A 19,689-nucleotide genomic window follows, 5' to 3' on the forward strand; every position below is an offset into this window, starting at 1 on the left:
ATTTTAGAAGGAGCACATGGGAATGGTGATCAATTTGATAAATGTTCTAACATCTGTTTGTCTGGTAATACACATATACAAATTCTGATTCTCTAGATAGCGATGTCTAGCTAACATCATGAAAAACCAAATGACCTCTATTCTGCTTGGAGAACTGGAAACACTTCACATTAATTTTCTGTTCATGAAGCACAAAGTGTGTCTAATAATTATATGATTCAAGGCTCCATGTAAGCCCCTGCTTCCATTTTACAGGCCGATGATGTAACAAGCACATGGGCAAGCGTCTGAAAATACAGGGAAACTGCTGATATACAACTGATGCAGTGCCGACATATGATGTGTAATCTCTTCCCAAGGATGTTTCCAAACAAGAGAAGTGCAGTTTTATGTTGTGTGCTTCTGTGACTTAGCGGTAGCTCTTGGCTTGTAGTTTATAAACCTTTTCCGAGTGACTGATTGTGAAGTCAGTCAGTCAGTCATCTGTTTGATGGCTAATAGTGGTGTAATTTTGAAAAAGGAATGAATTCATAAATCATCAAAGTTTATGCTCCTTGTTTTTAGTTTTATCTTGAATGACTATATCTCTGTAAGCTCGTATTTTTATGTTGGTATCTGTTACTTCAACATCTAAAGGAGGAAAGCACTTGCATCTCAGGTCACCCTATGACTTGGTGGACTACAATGATAACTAGCTTCATATCCACTAAAAAAAAAATAAAAAATCTAACCACATGAGTCATTTTATTATGATTATATAGTTTTAAATCATATAAATTTATAAAAAATATATATGTGATTATATAAAAGTAAAACTTTCATTTTTAACTAAGGATGATCTCTTCAAAAAGTCATTAACTTGGAATTTGAATTCAGAGGTTTTAAATGCTTTACACTTTTGTAAGTGATATTAAAGCTACATTTAGAATTAAGTAAAAATAAATACAATGATACATACATTAGATTCTGAATTTTGATAATTTTGAAGCTTTTGTTCACTTAATATTTAAATTTGGTCATATAGAGGTCTATGGCTATAGTTTCAACTCCTAGGATATAAAATTTCTTGTATTGAGAAGTTCAGAGTCAGTCTGGACAACAATGTGAAACTTGTCTTAAATGGTGCAAGAAGGGTACTCAGAAGTAAGAATATAGGAGAATGTTAGGGGAGAAAACAAAGAAAGACAGTGGAGAAAGAAAAGATGAAGAGAAAAAGTGGGATAGCAAAGAAATAATGAAAATAAATAAAACAAAAATAACTTATTAGGAGAAGGATTAATTTTAAAAATTAGCTGTATTATGCATATCTAAATAATACATATTTCACTTATAAATGTTGATTAAACATTAGCAAAGTCAGAGTTGAAGCTCTGTATTTGACAACCATTTGATATTCATTCAATAACATTTCAGTGTATCTCTATGTTCAATATGGTATAAAAAATATTATCTCTTTAAGTATTTCTCTTCATAGTAAGTGTATGGATATTGTCACAAAACATTGTAGTTTATTTGAATTTTTACCTACAGACAGCATAATTTCATGGTCAAAATTATTAATGGCATACTGATTTAATAAAGTACCAGATGACATGATCAGAATAAAAAAACTTACCAGAAAGGAAACAAAACAATTAAGAACCAAATTTAACAGGTTCACTCAGAAAATACAAAGAAGATCGGCATCACCTGAACCCATCAGTCACGTACTTTAGACTTTGCTTTCTTGTGTATGCATTTTTGTGCTTTTATTGGGAAAAGAAAAACAACACTATCAGAGGTGTCTGGGACAATGGACGCTGATCATGTCATAAGTGATAGGAAGCTTAATATGTCACAAGGAAGCATCATCTCATAGTCTGGTGCTCAGTCAACAAATATTTATTGAACACTTTCATACACACTGTTTCAAATACTGAGGATTGAGTAGTGATCAAAAGCAGAGTACCACACTCAACTTTTCTGGATAATGGCCAGAGAAGTTAATTTACTAAGGAAAAAACATAAATAAACAAACAAAATTTAAAGAAAGTCTGCCTGTGAAGGAAATGCTGGCAAGGTATGTGACCAAGGGGGAAATTACTCTTGCTCTCCTAAAGTTACTGAGCTGTAGTTTAGAGTTCCTTCCTATTAAGCCCTGAACTCATGGAGAGTGAGTTAATGAAGTGGGTTAAGTCTAGGACAGAACAGTGCTTAGGAAAGGATTTTCTTACTACAAAAAGGAGGTAGAACAGGAGAATAAAATTCTGTACTTTATTTTTAGAGTTAGGTGAAATGAGCAAAGATATTTGTGAAGACAGCATCCCCAAGATTATATCCATGCTGGGATATAAACTTTATATTCTCACATGTTGTCTTTCATTGTTTAACAGAAATAGTCAATTAATATTCTTTTACTTTTCTTTATTATTTATTTTTTTCTATGAAGTTCAACATATCACAATTTTCTTTAGGATTTACATTTAAGCATAAACTCCCTAGGACATCTTTTGCTATTTTAATTCATTTTCTGTCTGAATTCCAAAAATCTATCAGGGTTATTGAATTTTCACATGTTTTTTTCTCTTTTATTTTGTGAATATTTACACTTAACTTTCTTTATAGAGATGAACAGTTTATGCATTTCTACATTAGAAAAGATCCAAGATAGAATTTCATTGAAAAGTTATTTTTATTTCCCCAATCACTCTTATTTCAATTCCACCTTGATATTTTAATGATGAAAAATATTTGCCCATATTAAATCTTAAAAGCTAAAGGGAAGTGCAGGCGGCATCTTCCTCAACTGGATCTCCCAATATGTAACTCACGTTCTATCACGTAACTATGTCAAATACCTGATTTTCTATGTTATTCAGCATAGTGAAAATAATGTTTTCTAAAATCAAATAAAATGCTGCCTGAGTTTGTGCTTTTTGCTTTAAACTTTTTACTTATCATTGTGAGTCAGGAATTCATATGTGACATTTTATTCCCGCTACCATTTTAATTCCATTTCATTCTCCATGTGTTAGAGATTTTTTTTTAATTCTTTCAAATATCTAAAAATCCAGTCTTCTCTTTGTATAATGTAGTATAAAGTGCAGAAACTGTTTTTGCATTTAGATTAAGGAAATCACTGAAAATTGTGTAGCTTAAGAGGTTTTAGACTGTGCAAACTCAATCATTTAGTTTTTCTTCAGCTCTAGTATAGTTGTGGTAAATTAAGGACTTTGTGTTTAAGACAAAGAGTACATATACAGTCATAGTTACCACGTACACAAGTCTGTGTTGAATGTTTGTATGACTATACTAATCGATTAGCTTTAGCCATGCCAAACTGGAAGATACTTGTGGTGTGGGAAAAGGTGAGGATTTTAAAATTAAGTTTAATTGTGTAGCATGTGTGTAACAATGACAATTAAACAAGTCGAGAATTTGACAAGAACTTGTGGGCAGAGTGAAACTGGAAGAGAGAGTGGTTGAAGTCAGAATGATGTAAACACATAACTTATATATAAAATTCTCAAAACAAAATAAATGTAAAAAACAGATTGCATCATAAATATGAAGAAACATGGGGGCACTTAATGTTCACCTGATCCACTGGCATTATACCTTCACATAAAATTCATGAAAATCTGCTAGTGTGTGATTCTTATTTTCCCCATAGATCTTTACATTTTAACCTGGGTCCTGGGACTTTCAACACACAACCCCACTGTGTGCATTTTTGTGACAGAGTCTCCTATATGTTTCTTCTTTTCCTTTTCTCATGACAGCATACAAGAAAATCATTTAATCTGAAACCTCAAAAGCCATCTAATCAAATCTTTCTATAAAATGAACCGTTTGCCCTCAGCACAGTTCATTTCCCTCAGTGTTGGAAAAGCATATCTTGAATTTTCTTAGTTAAGGAGCTGAAAGGCTGCACTTACAAAATGTTCGTGATGACATTTACACAACCTGAATGACATGACTCTAGCATGCGGGCTCCTTGTCTACTGGCTAAGTCCCACCTGCAAGCCATTACAGACAATAATACGGTTCTAAGGGCCTGACCACATTATTTATAGAGCTTGACTGGACTGTCAGAAAATAATAGGAGCATTTTATACTGCTGCTGTGCCTTGCATCTAAATGTTCCTTACCAACATGAGTAAATTCTTATATCACTCCTGGTGCAGGATTGGATAAATATTATGACATCAAGTTTCACAGATGGGGAAGTGGAAAATGAAGCACAGATGTTAAATAATTTTCTTCAATCCCAAGTCACTATATAGCACTTTCCCACTACTATATAAATAATACCAAGGATTATAAGTGATGCACAGGAAAGTAGAAATGGGCGAGGTAAAGAGAGGGTGCATACGTGCACTGAATATGGAACAGCCACAGTGGGAGTCGTTAAACTTAGAAAGTTACTGAGAGAAGAAAGAAGAATTAAATCATGATGGTCTTATGACTTGAAATTTGAGAATTAAATTGTCTGTCCACCTCTTAGCTCTTTCTTCTAGAAAAAAGATTGAGAACAGACTGGGAAGAAAATTGAGTAGATTTCAAATGAGGGATTATGTCTCAGAAGGACCCATTATAAGCTTTGGTAATGAGCTTTTAGAATGAAAAGGAAAAAGATTGGTTGGAAATCTGTGTTTATTATAGCATCAATACTAGAATTTTCCTTTTCAGTAATAGTTTTTACTCTTTAATAATTATTAACATCTGTTCATGGCTAGTTAATTTTTTACTCCTCACACAATGTTCATTCATTGGTGCACACATATATTAAGCATATATCACATGTATGCATATTGTGCATGTCATATATAATATATATATATATATATATACACTATATTGCAAATTGCCATGTAATTATGTTATACACACACATATATGCTGATGAGTGCTACAGTTATTTTAACAATTTTATCTAGGCCTTGATTAAAGGACATTTTCTTTCATCTACTATTAATAATTTAGTTACCTTGTAAACTAATTTTAAATCAAGGTTTATTATATTTTTTATTTATATACCTGTGTGAGTAATTAGGTCTTAACATTGCCATCTTAATATACTGAAAATTTGGTGAGAACAGGAACCATTATAAAGTCTGCACTTTTGTTTAGATTTTTCTCTCCAGGATCTGGCATGTAATAGATGTCCAAAAATATTTTAAAGACAGTTGAATAATTCTGTTATTTAGTATATAACATATTATAGTGAAATAATGCAGAAAATATTGACATGACCTTACACAAGAGTGAAATTCAAATTTGTCAAAAGTCCCAAATTTTTTGTTGCTTTTAATCTTCAGATATGTGTGCTCAATTTGGAATACCTATAGAGGTCAGCAATTTAGTAAGGGACCATAGAGGAAAGGGCAATCATAGGAGGCAAGATAAAGTATATTTGTATGAAGAGTTAAAGGAGAATAAAGGAACATCAAGGGTTAAATGGGGGTGAGAAATGTGGTCCAGTGTACAGGGAGAAATATGGAAAAGTATAACTACACTAAAGGCCTTTTGAAAAATCTATAATTAAACCTACTACTATTATAGAAGTTTCCAGAAATATATACATATATATATATATATATATATATATATATTAATAAGGCCTAATAGAGTCATTCTACTGCTAATAAGTATAAACCATAGAACCAAGAATAGGTTGTCTCTTTTTTAATTTTTTTGAATGGGGATGCACAGACTCCCAAGTATGACAGGATATTGTCAATACTCTTAGTTCCCCTCCAGAATTTGATAGTTAAGACACTTTGATGGTATATGCCACATACTTGAGCCATCATTAGTGAAAACAGTAATTTAATGCTCTCTAGGAAGCTTCTCTTTGTAACTCTCACAGTGCTAAAAAATTCTATGCATTCTATAGGATAAGAATAGTAATCATTTATCTAAATCAGTTGTGAAATGAAAATTACAACAATTTCCTGTCAAGATATGTCTGCTGCTATAACAGCAGCATTAATGTTTCTGAGGTAACCAACCACTTACTAATTCTATCTAATGTTTATTCCATGATGGAGCCCATACTAGACTTTGTTAAAGGGACTAAAATTCTGTGACTAGATAAATTATAGATCCTAGGGAGAATCAAATGCTAATAGAATACTTTTATTCTATTTAAATTTATGTAGTGTTAAAATATCTACCATTTCTTTGTGATGAGATCATTTGCAATTATTTTTTTCTGACAGTCTGAAATGCAAATTGTTAACTGTTGAAAGGAGGAGCACACTTTTTCCTCCTGGCCACCCAGATAGCTTACCTCTGAAATAACCACATAAAAACTGTATTAATTAAATTACTGCTTGGCCCAATAGCTCGAGCCTCTCATTGGCTAACTCTCACATCTTGATTTAACCCATTTCTATCAATCTGTATATCGCCATGAGGCAGTGGCTTACTGGGAAAAATTCAGTATGTCTGACTCTGGTGGCTCCATGGTGGCTCTCCCTCTCTCTGCTTTCTTCTTCCCAGCTTCAGTTGTGTTTTTCCAGCTTACCTAAGTTCTGCCCTATCAAAAGACCAAGGCAGTTTCTTTATCCATTAACCAATGCAAATAACACATAGAAAGAAGGAACTCCTATACCAGTTAACTACAGGCATCCTGCTGTGTAAAAGAATAGCAGAAGTTAATAAGCTTGCCTAAAAGTAACCAATCCATCCTTTATCCATCCAGTAACTTATGATTCCTTATAGTCTCTATTTGAACAAATTTAGCATTTTTAGGATCCATATAGCACTAAGCTAATCCTGTTGTTTTTTTTTTTTTTTTGCTTTTTAAGCCTACCTTGTTTCACTTAACACAGTATCATCTACAATTTTAGCTGTTGTTTCAAACATGATTCTCTTTCTCTTAATGGCAAAGGTTTTCTACAGTGAGCATCTAAAATTTTAAGCTTTTATTCATCCATTATTTCATATTTGTATTTTCTCCATATTACAGTTTTGTAAGGATAGCTTTAGGGAACATGAAAGTGAAGAAATGCTCATATGGTGCTTTCTATTTAAGTTTATACCCAGAAAAAAGTTTCTCAATTATACAATGCTTTATTAGCTCTTTTAGAGACTTCTACACTCTATTCTAAAATTGCTTTATAGTAACAATAACCATGCATGAAGTTTATGATTTCTTCATGTCTCCACTAACATATAACTTTTATCTTTTGATGGTCACAAATCAAGAAGATTTGTGGTCATGTATATTTGTGATTCAACTTATATTTCTCAGAATACTGTATGGAGTAAATATTTTCAAATGCCTGTTGATCCTTTGCATCTTCTGTGAATGCATTTGGAAAAAATGACTCATTATTAATAAAATTATTTATTTTATTGTCATTAAGTACTTAGTATTTTTATATATTTGGATTGTTAGCCTATTTTTAAAATTTTTATTAATATCCCCTCCTATTCTGTCACCATATCATTCTATTATTTTTCTTTGCTTTGCAGATGTTTTTGTCTATGATTTCAGTTTAGCCAGTTTGTTTTCATCTAGTATTTTCAACATTGCTTTGTTGCTTTATCTTTTGTGGTTTTATACGTATCAAATATTATTCTAAATTTTTAAACTATTAGTATCATGGTAATTTTGATGATAATCAATTGAATCTATAAGTTTCTTTCAATAGCATGAGCACTTTAAATATATTAATATTCCCATATGTAAACATATGGTATTCTTTTACCTAAATTTTTTTCATAAGATCTTTAATATTCTTGATTAATTTATTGCTAGTGTTTATATTTCTGACTGTGTGGATGCACATTTGTGTGTCTGTGTGTGTGCATATGTGTGTGTATGTGTCTTTCCTGTGAGATTAATTTTCTTTCTGTTTTTATTCTGCACTTTAGTGAAGGTCTCTTCATATGGCATAGGCTACTCTAGAAATAAGTGTAGCCTAGATTATTCTCAAATACAAAATCTTGTGTCCTTAATATCCTAATGGTTACCCATGCATACATAGCTTTGTTTCCTTGTTGTATTTTGTTGCTATTGTTGTTTTATATTGTTTTTGTTTGTTCCCCAGCAATATCACTACTTATATACAGATATGCTATAGAATTTTATATTTTGGTTGTGTATTCTTCAACTTTTATTGAATTTACTATTAATATTATTTCTATTTTTGCAGAATCTTGAGTTTCTTACATATTATATGTAAAACATGCATGAAATAACAATTTAACTTATTCATGTTCAATTTGGAAGCATTTTATTTCTAGTTACTAATTTCTCTGATGAACAAAGAGTGATGATAACGTGAGAATTATGCCAGGGATACAATGATGTCCCAACATACACAAACAAGTAAGCTTGGAATATAGCCTTGAAAGAACAATGAATACAACTATATGATTTTAAAAGATACAGAGAAAGGAATTGACAAAATTCAATATTCATTCATTTAAAGAATCATAAAAATTATGCATAGAAGAAATGTATGCCCACAGGACATATGATAAACCCACCATGAAGATTAATCCAACTTATACATTGCTCCTCAGACACGAGATGAGGAAAGAAGAGAAGTCCCTGGATATGCTTCTGCATAATTTTATAAAAAAAATCCATCCCAGATGTTTATACATTATTTTCAGTAATATTCTATATAATCCTGATAAAAAACCTACTCTATACCCATTAGGTTATAAATTAAGAATAATAATAAAATTATGATTAAAAACAATAATAATTATTAAAAATAATGATTGATTTTTCAAGGCAGACTGCTTCTGTGTAGCTCTGGTTGTCCTAGAACTCACTCTGTAGACCAGACTGACCTCAAACTCAGAGATCTCCCTACCTTTGCCTCCTGAGTGCTGGGATTAAAAGCATTTACCACCTGGCTAAGTTATTAATAGCCCTTACCTGGCTAAGTTATTACCTTTCTGAAATATCCTATTGTAACATGAGGACTGGCTTGTTGGGATTTCTATCCTGTCTGATACTACACAGCCAGCAAGTCCCAAAGAAAATCACACAGAGGACTCTATACGATTATAAACTGATTGGCCCATTAGGTCAGGCTTCTTATTAGCGCTTATATTAACCCATTGTTCTTATCTATGTTAGCCACATGGTTCAGTACCTTTCTCAGCAGGGCAGGTCACATCTTGCCTCTTCGGAGTCTGGCAGGAGTGTGGGAAGAGCTTTCTTCTTCCCACAATACTCCTGTTCTCCTCGCCTGCCTCTATTTCCTGTCTGGTTGACTCACCTATACTTCCTGCCTGGTCAATCAGTGCTTATTTAAAATATGATTGACAGAATACAGACAATTCTCCCACACCATCCTATAGCTGGCATCATTTTCCTCAGTAAAGATATCATTATAAACTCTTAATATTTTTATTTAGAAAATTTTTCATAGAGTATATTTTGATCACATTCTATCTTCTTCCCCAACTTCTATCAGATCTTCTTTACCTCCCTACCTATTCAACTGCATGATCTCTCTCTCTCTCTCTTTCTCTCTCTCTCTCTCTCTCTCTCCCCTCTCAAAAAGACTCATAAAACAAAACAAAACAAAAAAATATAGGTCACAAGTAGTCAACATCGCAGAAGACAAATTAATTGAGAATTGTCAGGCATGGGTCAACATCATGGTGTGTGCCTCATAAATTAAAGTGGTTGGCTACTTCCATAACATTTGTGTTATTACTATACCTGTATATATTGTAAGCAGGTCACTGTAGGAGTAGGTGGCAGTATTTCTCTCTGAGTGATATTGGCAATATCTCAAGTTGGGCACTAGTTAGATTTGTCAGTGGTCAATGGCATAATGAAGTGGTATATTCAGTAATAGGGTCTTATTGTCAGGTTATGGAGGAATTAAGTATTAACCTTCATTCACTTTGTATCTTTATTTACTATTTCCTTCTTAAATAATTTCAATCTTGTTTTTCCAATTATATCTATTATGGAAGGAAATTATTTAATAATTTAACTTAAAAGTTATATTTCTTGAGAATTGCTAGATTTCTGTATATATTAAAACTATACTTTAATTCAATAATTCTCACTAAATCAGTCAACCATATATTCTGTATGCAACTAACTTTCACTAATAGTTACTCACCAGAGATGCACTGATTGGTGTATCTGTATAGGAAATAGCATTAAAACCAGAAAGAAAAATCACTTCCATGGTGTTTCAGAGTGAATACTGTATCAAGGGTTCTATCTAGATAAACAGGAAGAACTGAAGATTTTGACAGTTTTTTGTTTTGTTCATGGGTTTTGTGTTCATGGGGAATTTAACAGCAGGACATAGCTAGAACATGAAAAATGTCACTATCTTTAGGCAAAGAGCTGCTGAAAACAATGTAAAGTGCTTGAAAGAATTATATAACACTACCGTGTAATCTGCAGTTGAGGTATTATCATGATTCAAAGATGCCACCTCATTCTGAATGAGAGACTAACAAAATGATGGAGCTCCTGAAGAAGTGAAGGTGTAGTGGGGCAAAAATGTATCCATTGTAGTTGACACTGGTATGTTACAAATGGTCAGAGTTCTACTCATATTCTGTCAATTTAAGTTGTGGGACAGGCAATGACTGAAACAATTAATTTTAACTTACACATTCAGATAACAAGCCTAGGTAGTCATCTGAATATTGAAATTTGTAACTCTATTACATCAAGTTTAACGACAATGCAAAGATATTCTCAAAATATTATTTGAGATAACGAAGTTTCTCAAGCAAAAATGTATACAAATTGCTTTGTGTCTTAGAATGAGTTAATTGGGGTAAATAATAGTTTTAGGGGTGATGAGCTGTATTGTGAATGCACAGATACACTTTCTGTATCTCTTCCATGTCAACCACATGGTTTATCACATAGGCACACAACTGGCTGAGTCCCTGGTGAGGTAGAAGTTGAATAAAGTCAAGAACACATATAAGTGAATAGTGACAATAAATAGTAATCAAAACATGTAGGTGTGACATAATTTGGGGAAGAATGAGTTATTCTTGTTTTCCCCAAGGAATATATGATGTATACTGTCAGGAATGTTGGGGGTGTGGGTCTAACATTTGCAAAGCTCACCAGTTGCTTTTATACAGGAGTTGAGCTGGTATGTGCATGGTAGTAGTCCATAAAAAACAAGGGCTTTCTTAACACAATGATGACCATGTGCCTTGGCCAAGCATTTGTGTTCATGGTTCTGTATACACAGAAATGTTAAGTCTCTTATTTTTTGACTTTTGTCCAGTTTGTATAACTGTTTCTGCTTCATGGCAAGCTCTACTTTTTCTAGACCTGGGTAATCTCAGTGACTTGAGATTCCTGGATACCTTCTACTAATTTCTTTGTGAAAATATCCTTCAGTTTACTTTATGTCTTTTTTTTCATTAGGAACATCATTTAAAGAATAAAAATAGTGCTAGAGGTTTTTAATTTTTGGACAGCCCAGGGAAGAGAGCACATCCACATACTGTCTGGGGGGCAGAACTCAGATATTGCATTTAAAATCAGATATTAGGCAGAACAATAAAACCATGGTAAATAGAAGTTAGAGATTACAAAAATGTGCAGGTATAAAATTCTATGAAAATTCTATGTAAATGTCAGAAAATATGAAGAAAAGCAGGTGAAATCAGGCAGCCAAGTGGACATAAGGCTTTAGTAAGAAAGATGTTTGGACAAAAGGAAGTTTCTTTAACTTTTATTTATCTCATTATCCTTGGATACATGCTGTGGAACAATGGAGTGTACCCAGTCACATGTATTTTAAATGAACACTGATTGGCCAGTAGCTGGGCAGTAGAGGTGGGGCCATGAGAGCAGGAGAGTTCTGGGAAGAAAAAATCGCAGTCTTCAGTCATCACAGAGGAGGCCAGACACAGAGAAGAAAGATGAGAATGCCTTGGTGATAAAGGTACCAAGTCACGTGGCTAACACAGACAAGAATTATGGGTTAAATTGTAGAAATTATTTAAGAAGAATCCTGAGCTCTGTGTATTTCTTTGGGACTGAAAGGTTGAGGGACCCGGCAGGACAGAAACTTCTGTCAACAAATGGCAGCAACGTGGCCAACTAAATTCACTTAAAACCTGAGAGAGTTTAAAGTGAATTCTAGACAGACAGACAGACAGACAGACAGACAGACACACACACACACACACACACACACACACACACAAGAGTTAAACACAGCTTGCTGTGGCTCTTTTGAGAGGTTTTCCTGATTTAGCGGTATCAGAAAAATGTCACACATTTTTGAACCAGCGGTTTTCTGGGCCTTGCCGATAAAGTGAACTCTGGCTCTTTAAGTAGGCCAAGCACTTGAATGGTGTTTGCGGGCAGCATACTGCAAGTTACTTGGTGATAGCACTGGCCAACTGGTTACCAGTGTTGAAGTGATAAGCCTGGCTCCCACCTGGCAGTCTCAGAGACAGTGAATGGACTTCCACCATGTTGGACTGTACAGAGCAAGAGGACAGGGTTCTGCTTGCCCTAGCAACACTGCAGCTTGGGATTTTAAGAAACACTTAGCATTTTAAGAAGCAGTACTAGTCAGATTACAGATGCACATTAAGACAGATTCAGACAAAAAAAAAAAAAGAAAAAGAAAACCTCTAAACAGTTTACATGGCATTTAAAAACGTATGTAGGCTTGGGAGAAAAAAGAAAAAGGATAAAGTTCTTAAAATAAAAAAAAGGAGAGTAGTTGGGTGTGGTGGCACATGCCTTTAGTCCCAACACTTGGGAGGCAGAGACAGACAGATCTCTATGAGTTCAAGGTGTGGTGACACACACCTTTAGTCCCAGCACTTGGAAGGCAAAGGTAGGCAGATCTCTGTGAGTTCACGGACAGCCTGGTCTACGGAGTGAATTCCAGTAAAGTCAAAGATACACAGAGAAACCCTGTCTCAAAAAGCCAAAAATTAAAAATAAAAATAAAAGAAAGAGTTTAAAATAAAGCTTCATAAAGATGGAAAATACACAGAGATTCTGAATACTGTATAATATTGTGTTGTCTTTGAATTGTATGACTCCTGAGGAAGGAGCAATAGCTGATAAAAAGACATTTAATTATAAATGCTGCTGCATTAATCCAACATATGAATTTTGAAAATGGCTAGACTTCAAAATTTAAGACAAAAGGTATGTTACTTTAGAGAAGAGGTTTTGCTTTTGTTTCTACAGGAAATGAGAGGCTGTGGATTCATTCCAGGCTAAGAAAAAATAAGTTTGACCAAGGAAGAACCCCTGAAGAATCTCCAATAGGAGCAGATTGTCCAGATGATCCAACATTTCAGAGGACATCTGTTGGAGTTTTCTCTGAGTTCTGCATCCAGAATAGTTTCAAGACTACTGGCTGAGATGATCAAGCCTCACAGAATATTATATTCTGGTCTTGATCATAATTGAAAATTTTCTTTAGGTACCCATAAGATTATCAGTGTCCCCCAGTCAGAAAGAAGTAGCCTAGAAAACTGTGCCCACATTATCAAAAAATGGATTATGATGTTTGCCTTTGTTTAGAATGTTGTTACAAGTTGTTATGGATAATGGTCAGGAGAAAAGCTTAAAAAAGGAGATTCAATTCAGAGTTCTTGTTTTTTGTTTTTTTTTTTTATAAAACGGGGAGGAGGAAGTGCTATGGGACAATGATCTGTACTCTGTCACTTATATTTTAAGTAAACAATGATTGGCCAGTAGCCAGGCAGAAAGTATAGGTGTGGTGACCAGTCAGCAAGTAGAGGTGTGGTGATGAGAACAGGAGAATTCTGGAAAGAGGAATACTCAGTCTGCAGTCATCACAGTGGAGGACAGACACAGAGAAGTAAGAGGAGAATGCCTCATTGATAAAAGGTACCAAGCCACATGGGTTAAGATGTAGAAATTAGTTAATAAGAAGCCTGAGCTAATAGACCAACCAATTTATAATTATTGTAGACCTCTGTGTATTTCTTAAAGTAGACCACTGTGTATTATTTTGGGACTGAAAGGCTGTAGAACAGGGCAAGACAGAAACTTCTGTCAACAGATAGAGGTCAGTACTTGTATGTTTGCAGCCAATTGAGTAAAATAATGAGAGTACTGAAGATAATGTGAGATTGTTCATTTCTTATGTCACTGAAGCTATGAATGTCTTTATTAACAAAAACTTATCAAGTAGCTTCCAGTCCTTATTGTAAGTGTGAACTCCCACTTTTGTAGTAATGTGAGGAGGACAAGATAGCAAAAAATCAGTAAAACAGAATTCAAAAGCTGCTAAGGTAGTCTAACAAAGAATCTAGCATAGAGATTATACAGTAATCTCTGAAACTTCTGGGTATGTTACTTTGAGGGCAAATGGCTTAGTGTATACATTGTTATCTTAGAAAAATTGGAGCAATAAATAAATTATGAATTTATGCATGGGAGATATTCCTTAATCGCTCAATATATGTGTGTGTGCATCTATTCATGGCTATGTATACATTTACATAAATACACTATGTATACGTATGTACACACACAAACTCATATACCAATGAAGATGTGTTGTTTAAGAAAATAATTTTGTGTCAGTTTGTTGTACCATGACTATGAAGCCATTCTGAAAGTACATTAAGAGTATGACTTTAAGTTTCCTTGAATAAAGAAGCAAAGTATCACAGAAGACCTTAGGTAGACTGGAACATGATAAGGGCAAATGGCTCTCTTGAAAGACACTATAAAAGATGAGAAAAATAATGATGGAAAGGAATAGTCAGCTTGGCCAATTAATTATGTGAAATAGTCAAAAATGTATGCAGAGAAGCTTTGGTATTATTCAGCAATTCACAAATGTTCAGTTTTATCAACAGTGGGAGAAAGGGATTTGCTTTGTTACCAAGCAGAACTAGCTGCTGCCAGCTGTTGTCACCTACACAATGTAGTCCCCACTTGTCTGCCAACTGTTGCATAGAGAGCCAGTTTACGATCTTGAGTTCTTAGGTACTGAAGAAGCTCATCAAGTATAGTGGAATCAAAATCATCATGGAAATTATCATAGAGAAATCTGATTTAAATAATATTTAAATATTAATTAATTGAAAACTGTCATGAATTGATCACTGTCTTCTATTTCAGGAAATATTTAAAAAATCTGAAACTGAAATTTCAAAAGATGTGGTTAGAAAAATATTTTAAATAAATTAAATAATGAAATCTAATATTTAATTATAACATATTTTGTATGTCTTGTACTTTGCTATCATTTATACACACTCTTTGCAGCTCTCCACACTATTCTAGATTTTTTTATTAAAGTCTAAATTCTTTATAAAGACCATAGCATATAATACTTGGCTTTTCATTTTTATTCTAGCACATTTGAGCTAATATCATATATGAGAGAATGAGAGAGGGAGCGTGGAAGAGAGAAAGAAAGAAAAGAAAAGAGGAGCAGAGCAAATACTTGGGTTTGGTTTCCCACATCTGTATGGTGGATCACAGCCACAAAGAACTTCAGTTCCAAGGAATCCAATGTTATCTGCTAACCTCCATTGGGACCAGGCATGCACAGGGTACATATCTCCAAATTTAGGTAAAGCATTCATGCATATCAAATAAAATAAATAATATTAAAATTATTCTTGCTGGGGGATGATGAGAAATGTTCTCATCCTGGCAGTGGAAGTGAGTGCCTTTAATCCCCGCACTCTGGGTTCAGAGCTAGACAGATATCAGAGTTTGGGGCTAGCCTAATATAAGAAGTGAAATCTAGAACAGTCAGTTACATGAAGAAACCCTGTCTCAAATATACATATTTATGACAGTTATATAGAATAAGAACATCTTTACATTTTAGAGGAAGTTTAATAAAAATAGGATATCTACATATAGTCCTGTATACAACTCCAATAGTGATATTGTCATAATGTAAACGGGTTTTAAATATTTCCCAAAAGAATCAATATTTTAAAAATTGGTACCTTTGAATTTATGATGAATATGACTTTAAAAAAGTGAACTCAGTTGGATAATTTTATGAGAGATTTTCCACCACATTGCTGCATCTCAATACAATTCACAGCTGTGTAAATAATGCCTTTCATAAACAGAACTAGGAAAATTCAATTCAGTTTCTATTAATGCAGAATGTGCTAAAATTGTCCACTTTTGTTTGCTTAAAGAACATATATGTCTTGGTGCACAAAAGCCCTCTTGTGTTCATATAATTGTTTAACAGGAAAAAAAAGAAAGAAATAAAGAAAAAGTAAACCACCACGTTCAAATCCTAAGGGCACTGAGCAATCATCTTTCCAGCACGGTCTATATTTTCAGACATGACGTGTGTTACTGATTGTGGAACAAAATACACTGCATAATTTCTGTGGTTGTCTCAAACTGACAAAACAGCTGGGAAGAAAGAGACTTACTGGTTGCTCCTTCCCCAGATTTTCTTTCGTTGAGCCTGGAGGAGTTCTCTTTCAGAGCACACACAACACAGCCCGAAAGAGGAGGCTGCTCCGAATGAAGCACACTCTGTCTTAGACAGGTTCTAAAGCGATCTAAATGCGAAGGTTTGGAAGCTGATGATACCCTCCTCCACGGAGGCCTGACAGTAAGTTATGTAATACATCGATGATTTTATGAGCTTCTCGGTTAGTAATTCCAGATGGTGTTTCTGTACGCCGGCTGTGCACCCTGCGTAAATCATCTCACCCCTAGTCAACAGATATCCAGAAGCACTTTAATTGGGGACATTTATTCTTCCCAGTTATTTATAACTTTTAATAGGATCTTGTTTAAGAACGTGTAGTCCCTTGTTTTCTGTGGGTTTTTCTGGAGTCTTGGTTTTGACTGGGTGTGTTCTGCCAAAGTCTGAAATTTCCTTGAGATTTTTCTGTGTATTTGTGGCTCAGTCTTAAGAAACGCTCTGGAGTACATCCTGGTCTTCTCAGTCAGTGACATCTCTTGCCAATTCTGTTCTCAGCGAAAAGGAACTTTAAAGGAATAGCATGTTTGCCACAGGTGAAAAATGATGGCTGTTAATGCCAGGGTCTGTGTAGCAGCTCCCATCCACCACCATTAATCTTAATTAGAAAACTAAAGCAAAGGATTTTACCATTTGCAATTAATATGGAACCTAATTTGGATCCAGATTCCAAGCCACACTCACTGTCTGCTAGGGTTGGAAAACATGTTTCTACCTGCCAGTACCAATATTGCTTTAGTAAACAAGGACAGGGCCGTGTGTTGACTGACATTAGAATAATCTGGGTCGACCATAAGCATTAATCTTATTTAGAAAGTCAAACTGAAGTTTGTCAAAGAAGAAAAGTGTAGGGGAAAGATGTTTACCTTAAGACTATGCATAGTATCCAAAATCACAGTTGGCCCCTAGAATTTCTCACACTGAGAGGGTGGATTTTACTTTTTGTGATGAAGGCTTTCATCATTTCCATATTATCCCACAATTGCTGAGAAAATCGTGTGATGCATTTATTTTTCAAGGGGTTTCAGGTCTCCTTATAGTTACATTATTTTGAAGTAATGGGGAAATTCATATAAAAATAGTGGCTAAAATGATTTCTCATTTGTTTGAAATATTATTCCAACTTGAAAAGCTTATGTACTAGCTTTTATTTGTATACATATAAATTACGGCTTATTTGTATACAATTAGTTTATCCAAGCATACAGATACATAACAACATACATAAGCATACACAAAGAACTCTGAAAAAGGATGGATCTGACATATTTTTTAGTAGCAGTCAAATCATAATGAAAATTGTTGCTACTTAAATTTAACCTACTGAATAAGACCATGCTTTAAGTAAATTATAGTTACTTCTATGTGAAGAAGATATAGTACCAATATACCAATGTCCAGTCTAGTTTCATTTATTTGTGATGTAGAAATATGACTCTAAGAATTTCTTTAAAAATTGTTACCAGTTTCTCTCTTCATTCAACACTAATTAAAGCAATACAAATTATTAATATACTTAAAGCTGCCTAGTACAATATATGTGCTTGATATATAATATATTACAGTAGTTTGCATTTTATGTAGTATTAAAATGTTTATAGTATTTTATAAAGTGAAACATTAACATGATGGATAAATATTTATTGGCAATATGTCCTTCTCATCTCTCAATGGACCCATAAATTAACAGCAAACAAACCAGGGTGAATTTCTTCTGTTTAATTTTTTAACATTAAAAACTCGTAATGTTAGCATTTGTAGAGATTGGAAACAGTGATGGCTTTCCTTCTGCCTTCAAGGTTTGCTCACCCTTGCCTTGTCAATTTCATGATGAAATGGGGTTTCTTTCTGTATTATACGACACGAATTAATGTATGTGTACAGTGGCTTTTGAGTATTAGATGTCCAAACATCAGAATTCTATTAAAATAATGCTATTCTGGCTCTGAAAGATTGTGGATGAACTAACATGGGAATCCTTTATGTAGACAATGCTCATTATTCTTATTTAGAAGCTCATGGTTGCTGATGGCCACAAAAGGGTTTTACTTTGTTTCTGAAATCTCAGTTGGCAACTAAATCAAAAGCCCATTTCCAATAACTGCCAGTACATAGCTCACAAATTCTTATGCCTCATTTTCTTTCACTGTCCTGTAAAATGTGGGCTAGAACAGCTTAAAAATCTTCTGTTGAAAAGAGCGCCATCAGACCCAGCTTGTTGTTGCTAAGTGTGGTTCTTACTAAATAAAGCATTGTCCTTATTTTCTAAACTCTACTCAGAAACTCCTTCATTAAAACCCAAGGGCAACTATGCCAGTAAATGTGACGGATTAGGAAATGGCCTTGAAATCTCTAGCCTAGTGAATAACCAGCAGCCACAAATGCTTTGTAATAAATTTGAAAATGCTTTAACTGTGGAACATATTACGGTCTTCTTTTGGTATTTGCTGTTAGACTTGCTATCGATAAGACTTTAAACCATGAAAATAAAAGAAGGTCACGTGTAAAGCTTGTAGTCCTGGTGGTAATCCCTGCATTACATTAGTAACACATGTCAAGAGACACTATTGCTACATTGCCTTTGTAGCAGGTGGTATATTTTTCTTGTTTGTTGGATTCCTCTTTAGAATCAATATTTTTTTCATTTTTGGAATAGAAAATAGATGCAAGTGACTAAAATATGACATGGGATTGAAATGCTATTATATTTTGAAGATAAGAACTAGCTAGTTCCAAATATTTTTCAGTAATACATTAGTAATTTGGTTCATAAGTTTAATTCTTTGCCATTTAAGACCTTTGAACATCCTGAAAATATGTTCTATTATCAAATGACAGTTTTAGATCTTGACCATTATACAGTGTAATTTATGTGTAATTTGTGATGCATTGTTATAGCGTTATAGCTTACAACTGTTTCAAATTTGTGGGCTAAAATTAGTTGATACCGACAATATATATTTTAAACTAAATTTAAAGATGAAATAGTAAGATAAGGAGCAAATTTTTTAAAAAAAATTTGATAGTACTGTGTTAAAAATTTTTTCTTAATTTGTAAAAGATATTATCTTATAAAATTCAAATGACAAAGCTGGAGACATGGTTCGGAGGTTATGAGCTTTAGCTGCCCTTGCAGAGGACCTGCGTTCAATTCCCATCACCATTGGGTTTACAGCTCCCTCAAACTCCTGTTACAGTGGAGCTGATGTTCTCTTTTGAAGTCCATGAGCATCAGGTACACACATGAGAAAAG

The sequence above is a fragment of the Myodes glareolus genome, chromosome 1 (assembly GCF_982192425.1).
Source record: "Myodes glareolus chromosome 1, mMyoGla1.1, whole genome shotgun sequence".
NCBI classification, from domain to species: domain Eukaryota; kingdom Metazoa; phylum Chordata; class Mammalia; order Rodentia; family Cricetidae; genus Myodes; species Myodes glareolus.